Below are 8747 nucleotides of genomic sequence, written 5' to 3' on the forward strand. Positions count from 1 at the left end.
TGTAAATTAATCATAACTTACGTCAGAATACACAATCTTTTCAATACACTATATGTAAATTAATCATAACTTACGTTACAATACACAATCTTGGTCACCACACTATATGTAAATTAATCATAACTTACGTCAGAATACACAATCTTTTCAATACACAATAGATTAATATAACTTATTACATTGGTTGCAATACACACTAGATATATTTAAGCTATTCACATTCATATTACGACACTATTTTCTCAATACTATAAACGGACTTCAGCCGTTATTACACGTCAGATATTTCAACGCTGTGTCGACAAGTTTAACCTCTAATTATCTACGTTACGATATGCTATATTCTGAACTTAGCTGGAACCATTTTCATCCTGTTGCCTAAAGTTAAAAATGACTAGTTTAAGTGTAATGATAAGGTTAAAAAAAAACAGAAATATGGAAACTTCCTTTTTTTGGTTATTTGTTAGACATCCTTAGTATTTGTTTCGTGACTTTATGAGACTTGAATACCGAGGCCACAATTTTGAGGACTATATTTTTTTCATTTCAGACATTATGAAGTATGTCTGGAGAACCATCCTTCCAGTTTCTCGGGTCCCCGAATATTACAATTACTAAACTAGACTAGGAAATTATAATTAACAATATAGAAGAGGAATATCAACTAGCATATTTTAATCTTTGTTACGAGAAAACTGGATTGGTTCTGAGATCATATCATGACTAACAGGACAGGAATACAAACAAGTATATTTCAGTCATTGTGACAACTGGATTGATTCTGAGATCATATCATGACTAACAGGACAGGAATACAAACAAGTATATTTCAGTCATTGTGACAACTGGTTTGGTTCTTAGATCATATCATGACTAACAGGGCAGGAATATAAACAAGTATATATTTCAGTCATTGTGACAACTGGTTTGGTTCTGAGATCATACCATAACTAGCACAACAGGACAGGAATACAAACAAGTATATTTCAGTCATTGTGACAACTGGTTTGGTTCTTAGATCATATCATGACTAACACAACAGGACAGGAATAAGTTCACAGTCAGTTTGTACACTTAATTTTGGGTAAACAGATAACTAAGATTAAAATTACAATACAGTGGGGACTTACTGAAGTTATATAAACCAGCATTCCAACACTGCGACAATAAAAAAAAAATGTTTTTTTCAAGTATCATTTTCCTTGCCAAATTAGGATCCAATGAACAAAGTCATAAACGAGGAAAACCATACAAGTTCATCACACACTATTCAAATGTACAGTTAGAGAAGACTTAGGATTGCGTCAATCCTGGTGTACCATAATAAAAACAAAAACAATTCCATAATATACTGGTCAAAGTACTAAATCATATCACTATAGAGGGCGGCCTTATCACGCATACGTGGTTCCACAAGATACGATCGGTATTTCAAAGTCATAGAAACTCCAGTTCTTAAATAATTGGTGTTAATTTTATCTGAATATACGTAGAGTTACGTTCAAACTGCCAAAACTTTTCACGTCATAATCATAACTCTAGAATAAAAAACAACAACAGACACAAGCTCAGTCGAGAATTTTAACACGCAGTATTCAGACTATCAGTATTTATACTGATTGATGTTAAGCACAAAAGCTGAATAATGGGCTATCTGTGCTATGCTCACTACGGGTATCCAAATCCGGTTTCTAGCGTTTATAAGCTTTCTGACTTGCCGCTGAGACACTAGAGATGGGGGGGGGGGGATTAATAGATGTTTGTTTGAATTTTGCGCAAAGCTACACGAGGGCTATCTGCGCTAGCCGTCCGTAATTTAGCAGTGTAAGACTAGAGGGAAGGCAGCTAGTCATCACCACCCACCGCCAACTCTTGGGCTACTCTTTTACCAACGAATAGTGGGATTGACCGTCCCATTATAACGCCCCCACGGCTGAAAGGGCAAGCATGTTTGGTGTGACGGGGATTCGAACCCGCGACCCTCAGATTGCGAGTCGAGCGCCCTAACCACCTGGCAGGGGGGGGGGATTAATATAAACACGATTCTTTTTTTAAATTTGGTTGATTCAGCATCTGCTATTATGCAGCTTAATTTTCTCTTTTGATTTTCTGTGCAGTAAACCGTGCGGGTTTTTAGTGCGTAAATATATTTAAAAAAATTGAAAACACTAACGTAAGTGATTTCCTTCCACAAACCCGTATAAATACCCTACCAGAATAATAATAAAAAGTCGTTTTGTGCCTAATAAACCGAAGAAGTTACAGATGGGTATCAGAGGTTTGTTGCGTCCTAAATGTCCATGAAATATATCAATAAATAAGTAAATAGTACGCGAGTATTTTCCCTCGTTTTAACCTATTATAAAACTCTATAATTATGGTTCCAAATTTAAGTTCCATAGAAAAGAATCTATTTAAAAAAAATTGATCGTCCTTGAAATGGTGGAATAAATATATGAATTCACGTTGACACGAGAACAAAATGGCGTCTGACATAACTTCAGAGTTTGTACAACCTTCAAGGCTGATTATAGAAAACATTACACATACAACAGTTGAATCAACGCCGATTTTTGCTTACGCATTCTCAAAACAAATACTCGATATATATATATTTTATTCGCAAAGCATTTATAGCACAGCTTCTAGGTATTACAACCTCAAAGACGCACAAACTGCCGATGCACAGACAAATCATACGTAAATTATTACGCGTGAAACATTTACTAGTACTATGATTTTTCATATACGTTAAGTCCTACTTGTGTTTGTTAAAGTGTAATCTCAAAACTAAGCAAAACTTTAACCATACACACACAAATACTATAATCGTCGCCTCCCAGTGGCACAGCGGAATGTCTGCGGACTTACAATGCTAGAAACCGGGTTTCGATACCCGTGGCGGGCAGAGCACAGATATCCCATTGTGTAGCTTTGTGCTTAACTACAAAAAAAAAACAACTATAATCGTCACAGAAGATATGGGTGACCTTGGACTGTTCCATCACAAAAAGAAATATAAGAAGTTTCATTAAAATATGCATAACATAGAAATATACAAATATACACGACGTTTAATTAAAAATAGGCTTAGCAAGGAAATATACAAATATATACGATGTTTAATTAAAAATAGGCTTAGCAAGGAAATATACAAATATATACGATGTTTAATTAAAAATAGGCTTAGCAAGGAAATATATAATAAATAAGATGTTTAAAAATAGGCTTAACAATTAAAGCTTACAAAAAGTGATATTTTTGGACCGTATACGAGTTACACGAAAGTCTAATAGAAATATAATAAAATCATAATTTAACAGTATTTCATACAACACAACGCAGTAGTATATTTGCGATAATCAAGTTATGTGTTGGAGGGCGTTTGTGGCGATCGATTGGACCTAATGGGAGAGTGGTATCTGAGTGGAGGGGTCTGGTGTACCATTCGTTTGTGAGCATACACATTTGTCTGCCAATAGAAGCCCTTGTTGCAGATTTCACAGTGGTAGACTTGTCGCTGGGGTCGATGCATGTTCATATGATTCCTGAGGATGGTCTTGTTGGTATAACTGGTCTTGCAGATAGGACAGACGAGGCCCGGCTCACGAGATAAGTGTGCAGCGCGTGGTGGTCTACCTCTCCGTCTTCCACCCATCGTAACTAAAAGAAAAGCAACTATTAGTAAGGCTTACACAAAAGGCTGTAACAATTAGGTCATAAAAAATAAACATACGATAAATAATCACGCAAACCACCTTCGTTTACAAGTAAATCAGCCACCAAAACAAGTTGAAGTAATACCTTCGTTTACAAGTAAATTAGTCACCAAGACAACTTGAAGTAATAACTTCGTTTACAAGTAAATCAGCCACCAAAACAACTTGAAGTAATAACTTCGTTTATAAGTAAATCAGCCACCAAAACAACTTGAAGTAATAACATATAGGTTCACATGTTTTTAAAACACGTGCTTTTCTTTCTATTCACAGCATTATTAAAAAGTGGAAATCGCGAGAATAACAGAATCGTAAACTATTTTTCTCAACGCTCTCTTTGAAAGAGAGAAAAAAAAGACTATATTTTAGTGAACTAAAAAACCAAATATACACTATAAATACAAATACTTGCAAGTTTTTAACTTGTATGTAAATTAGCTATTCTAAGCACAGGATACAAGTATAAAAATGTTCCAAGTCAATGTTTTCGCAACAAGTTCTAGCATCATCATTCCTTTTAGCCAAATAACAAATCCGATTAACAGTATAGAATATAATTGATGAAATAGTGCCTTGTTTTTCACAGATATCATAATGAACACGCATAGTGTTAATTCTACATCTAGTATTTGATATCTCGTATCTCTGTTTGGAATTTTGCGCTAGACGTCCCTAATTCAGCAGTGAAAGACTAGAGGGAAGGCAGCCGGTCATCATCACTCACCGCCAACTCTTTTACCAACGAATACTAGGATTGACCGTCAAATTATAACGCCCCCACTGCTGAAAGGGCGAGCATGTTTGGTGGGACGGGGATTCGAACCCGCGACCCTAACCACCTGGCCATGTTAGGCCTAGCATTTATGGAAGCCTAAACGTAAAACAATGATATAATTGAAAGTGTCTGTTCTGTATCACCATCTTATTGTTTGTTTCGAATATTCGAGCAAAGCTGACCCTAATTTTGATCTGAAAGACTAAAGATAAGGTAGTTGATCAACAGCAACCACCGCCAACTCTAATCGAACGATGGGATTTAACCATCTCTTTTAAAATTCAGAAACGACTCGAAAGTACAGAGTATAATTTTCAGCATTGGGACTCGAACCACGAACCCTCTAACTCACAGTCCGGCATGTAAAACACCAAGCCACGCTTGGTCCACGAGCATACTAAGAGCTGAAAAATCACAAGAAAATGATGATGTTGATCGAATGTAGTTCTTCTGGTCACCGACAGAGAGACGAGTTTTAATACGGTTAAATTAACGCCTTTATCTTCACAGTCATGTTAAAATCACGACAACGAATCTTGATATCACTTATCTTATGCTTTATGTTAACAGTAAGGTTATATTTTTATCTTTACAACTAAAAAAACATCACACAATATACATTAGCCCTAATATTACCGGTGGGGTCCGACATATTGCATCATATTCATTAATATTTTCTCAAATCGCAAACACAGTGAGAAAAGAACTGACCATAAACATTGAGTGGGATTACTCATTTTCTACACACAAAAAAAATACATAAGGGACCTAAACAGCATTTTTATTTTTGTGTGTGATTACGTCATTCGTATGCTAATAAAGATCACGTGAGTAGCAAAGTCATAAACACAACAACAATTTGTCGAATATAAAGTTTAGAAAAATCCGTTTAAAAAAACCGGTTCACGGAATTTTAGGGCTATCCAAGCATCTAAAAAAAAACGAAGACAGGCATTATAAATGTCTAAACAATATGCTATTTTATTTATCCTTTGATAAGTTAATAAGTATTAAATTATCGGAATCTTGAATACATCTACTTTTTTTTTTTCAAACAGACTAAAAATTTGATTTTGAAAAAGTCTTAGCACTTGCAAGTTACAACTGTTTGCGAGACGTACTAAAAAAATCACCCCAATAATTGGTGTATTTGTGGTTTTGATCATTGAGCTTCTCTTAAATTTTCTAGACAAAAGAAATTGCTGATAATCACAAAAATTCACTTTAAAATATGCACAAACGTTTCTAAGAATAATCGTTATCATCATACGAGATTACCACATTTCATTAAAAAAAAAAGTGGCAAATTTATCGATTGAAATATTACATCAATGTCTTCTCGGGTGATATACGTTGACTTTGGTTTGACGCAATACAGTAGGCTTAACACAAACACACGATATCAGTAAGATAAAAATAAAATCTGTACGACATTCAACTTCAGGAAGCACATTAAGTGTTTAGAAGTTGATTAAAAACGAACACTTGTCAGCAGCATCCGTTACCGTGATGACTCCGGTATCAATGATGATTGTTCAGGGTGATTGTACCTCCAATGTCTGACAAGGTGATGCCTCCAGAAAAATTCCACTCCACAAATCTGACACGTGAATTTTCTGCTCGCGGGCGAATGTAACACCATATGTCTCGATAAATTACCTTTACGGTTAAAACTACGGGAACAGAGAGAACATCGAAAAAGATTGTCTTTTCGTTGCGTACGAGACGAAACTTCAGCCTTCAAATGTCCTGAAAAAAAAAATCAAACTTGAAACTAAAACACACACACACACACAAAACTATTGTAAAATTATTATTGTAAGTTTAAAGTAGCAGGATCTTCGTAGACGGAGTAAGAAACAAATTATTTCATCAAACAAGATCTACCATGTTGTTCGTTATCATTTTTGCGGATGTACAGTTATACAAGGGTTATTTGTGCTAACTTTCAACTGACCAACTAGAGGAAAGACGACTATTGGGATGAAACTGTCGCAAGTTTTTGCAAAAACGGAACGAAAAACCACGAATTTTCGGATTCACAGACCGAGCATGCTAACCACTAGGACAAACCTCGTTCTCTTCAATTCTGGCCATGCTTTCCACACGTGCTTCTTTATTCACCGGAAATCATTTACATAAAACCAACGTAATCACTAGGATTACAATTAAATCTAATTTCCTGTTTTCTCGTTGTTTTAATGAAACACAATAGAGATTTAATATGATTCTTTTATTTTTTCTTGTTCATCATAATAAATAAAAAATGTATCCGAGTAATGATGCTTACAAAATAACTTTTACTGTTGGTTATTAAGGAAATATATATATACACAGATATCAAATCAAAAGGCCATTTTATTTCCCCTTACTAACTGATTCATACAGACATCTACCGAACCATTAACGTTTGATAATTTTGCCAAGTTTTGTTTTTGAAAACGACCCAGACAGAATTTCACTGGCTTTTGGAGCTAATAACTAAATACATTTTTCTCTTATTTGTTGCTTTCACATGCAAAAGTAAAAGCTGGGTAATATTTTAACAGCAAAAACAAGTTTACACTCATATTTTTTGATAACCCAAACTTCTGTCTAGTTTCTTGTAACATCCTAGAAGTTTCTACAAATCAATGATGATAATTACACCCTTTTTCTCTCTATATAAACCACTTGAAACATGTATGAATTTTCTAATTCATTATATTTTATAAACTATACAAGAATAGAACCAATGTACCAGTAAAAAAAAAGACATCTCAAAACACCATACATTACACCCCCATCACTATATGAAGCCTAATTTTATTCTTTCAATTTGTGCTTGTCAAAGGTTACTGACAATGGGTAGAATTCTCCGGTATAAATCAGTGGAAACTGGTAAATCAAATGACAGACTGGGCTTCACATTTAATATTTAGTACTTTATTAACTATTCCAATTGTATAAGAGTACAAGCAAAACACTTTCTGCATGGAAACAACAAAAACATCTGTGGTCAGAAAAGTTAAGTTTTTATTGAAACGTATATATATAGCTACAAAATTTCAGGTTTAAAACCTAATTAATAACTCTTCATAAGATCCACACTACTGAATATCGGGGTGCTCGTTCTTTGTGTGAGTGGCTAAATGGGTCTTCCACGCAAAAGTTTTCCTACAAACGACACAAACGTGCGACTTCCGATAAGGGTTGTGGATCTCCATGTGTCGTCTGAGATTGCTGGTGTCAAAAAATGACTTGTGACACACTGGACACATGGGCCTGCCCGATTCCTTTGTTTCTTTCCACATTCTGGTTCCGTGGAAAGTTGTCAGTTTCTCAGATTGCAACCAAGAATCCACTGGAAAACAAAGAAGCATCTGTATCTTACTGCTCAGCTCTTTCTGAACTTCTGACAATATAACACCATAATATAACAACACAAAGTATATGTAACACAAACAGAAAATATACAACTCTGTCACAAGCAGAAAATGGCATCTTCTTTATCTTCAACCTAAACAAAAAGAAACAATAATGATGTTTTAGTTTTAAAAAAACAACAATTAGCCTTTAATATAAAAAAACAACAACCAAAGTTTGTTCATAATAGTCATTCATGGAATGGTATGGAGATGCTGGTAACAAAATTTTCAAACCTATACATAGGTATTAGCTTGATATGGTAAAAAATACGATATCTTTAACAATAAGTCTTACATAATCAGCTGTTAGGTATTATAAAACAATTTCTTTGTTACTATTAGAAATATGAACCAGAATAAATGTTCATAGTTTGGAAATACGGTCTCCATGCAAAAAATGCTAATTTACCACGCAAAGCCCTTGTTATAAGTCATGCAAAAAAAGAATTTTAAAGCCAAAAAACCACCATCATGTTACATGTTCACACGTGTTTAGAAAAATGAAGATTGTCACCTAGACATTTGAATATTCTTTTAAGATCTAAGCAAGGCTAGTGACAATTGAAGTCTTCACATAAAAGACATTGCTTATCAAAAGGCTGAGAAACAGTTCAGTAAACTTAGTTCAGATGCGAGTTATGTACAAGTTAAGAGCATAAATGCATCTTCAAGCAAAACAAAACTGAAACTAAAAAAATCAAAAGAACCTATAAAAATGTATTCATACACATGGATAGATATCAAGGCAACATTAATCATACTTTTAAACACCTTTAACTGAAATGACATGGATAGATATCAAAGGCAACATTAATCATACTTTTAAACACCTTCAACTGAAATGAC

The 8747-nt window shown here is 34.4% G+C and overlaps 1 long non-coding RNA gene across 2 annotated transcripts in view; it reads right to left on the minus strand.

Moving 5' to 3' along the window:
• Positions 1-8747, minus strand: part of LOC111086933 — a 20819-nt gene that overhangs the window by 8041 nt on the left and 4031 nt on the right. Inside the window, exons 2-3 of one of the 2 annotated variants that reach the window (XR_002611648.1) lie at positions 6000-6243; positions 3446-3663 (exon numbers count right to left, since the gene is read on the minus strand). This is a non-coding gene — a long non-coding RNA (uncharacterized LOC111086933). Of the gene's footprint in view, positions 1-3445; positions 3664-5999; positions 6244-7487; positions 7838-8747 lie in introns of those variants that run through there. The other variant, XR_002611647.1, reaches the window with a different exon arrangement.

Source organism: Limulus polyphemus, unplaced genomic scaffold (genome assembly GCF_000517525.1).
Source record: "Limulus polyphemus unplaced genomic scaffold, Limulus_polyphemus-2.1.2 Scaffold1565, whole genome shotgun sequence".
NCBI classification, from domain to species: Eukaryota; Metazoa; Arthropoda; class Merostomata; order Xiphosura; family Limulidae; genus Limulus; species Limulus polyphemus.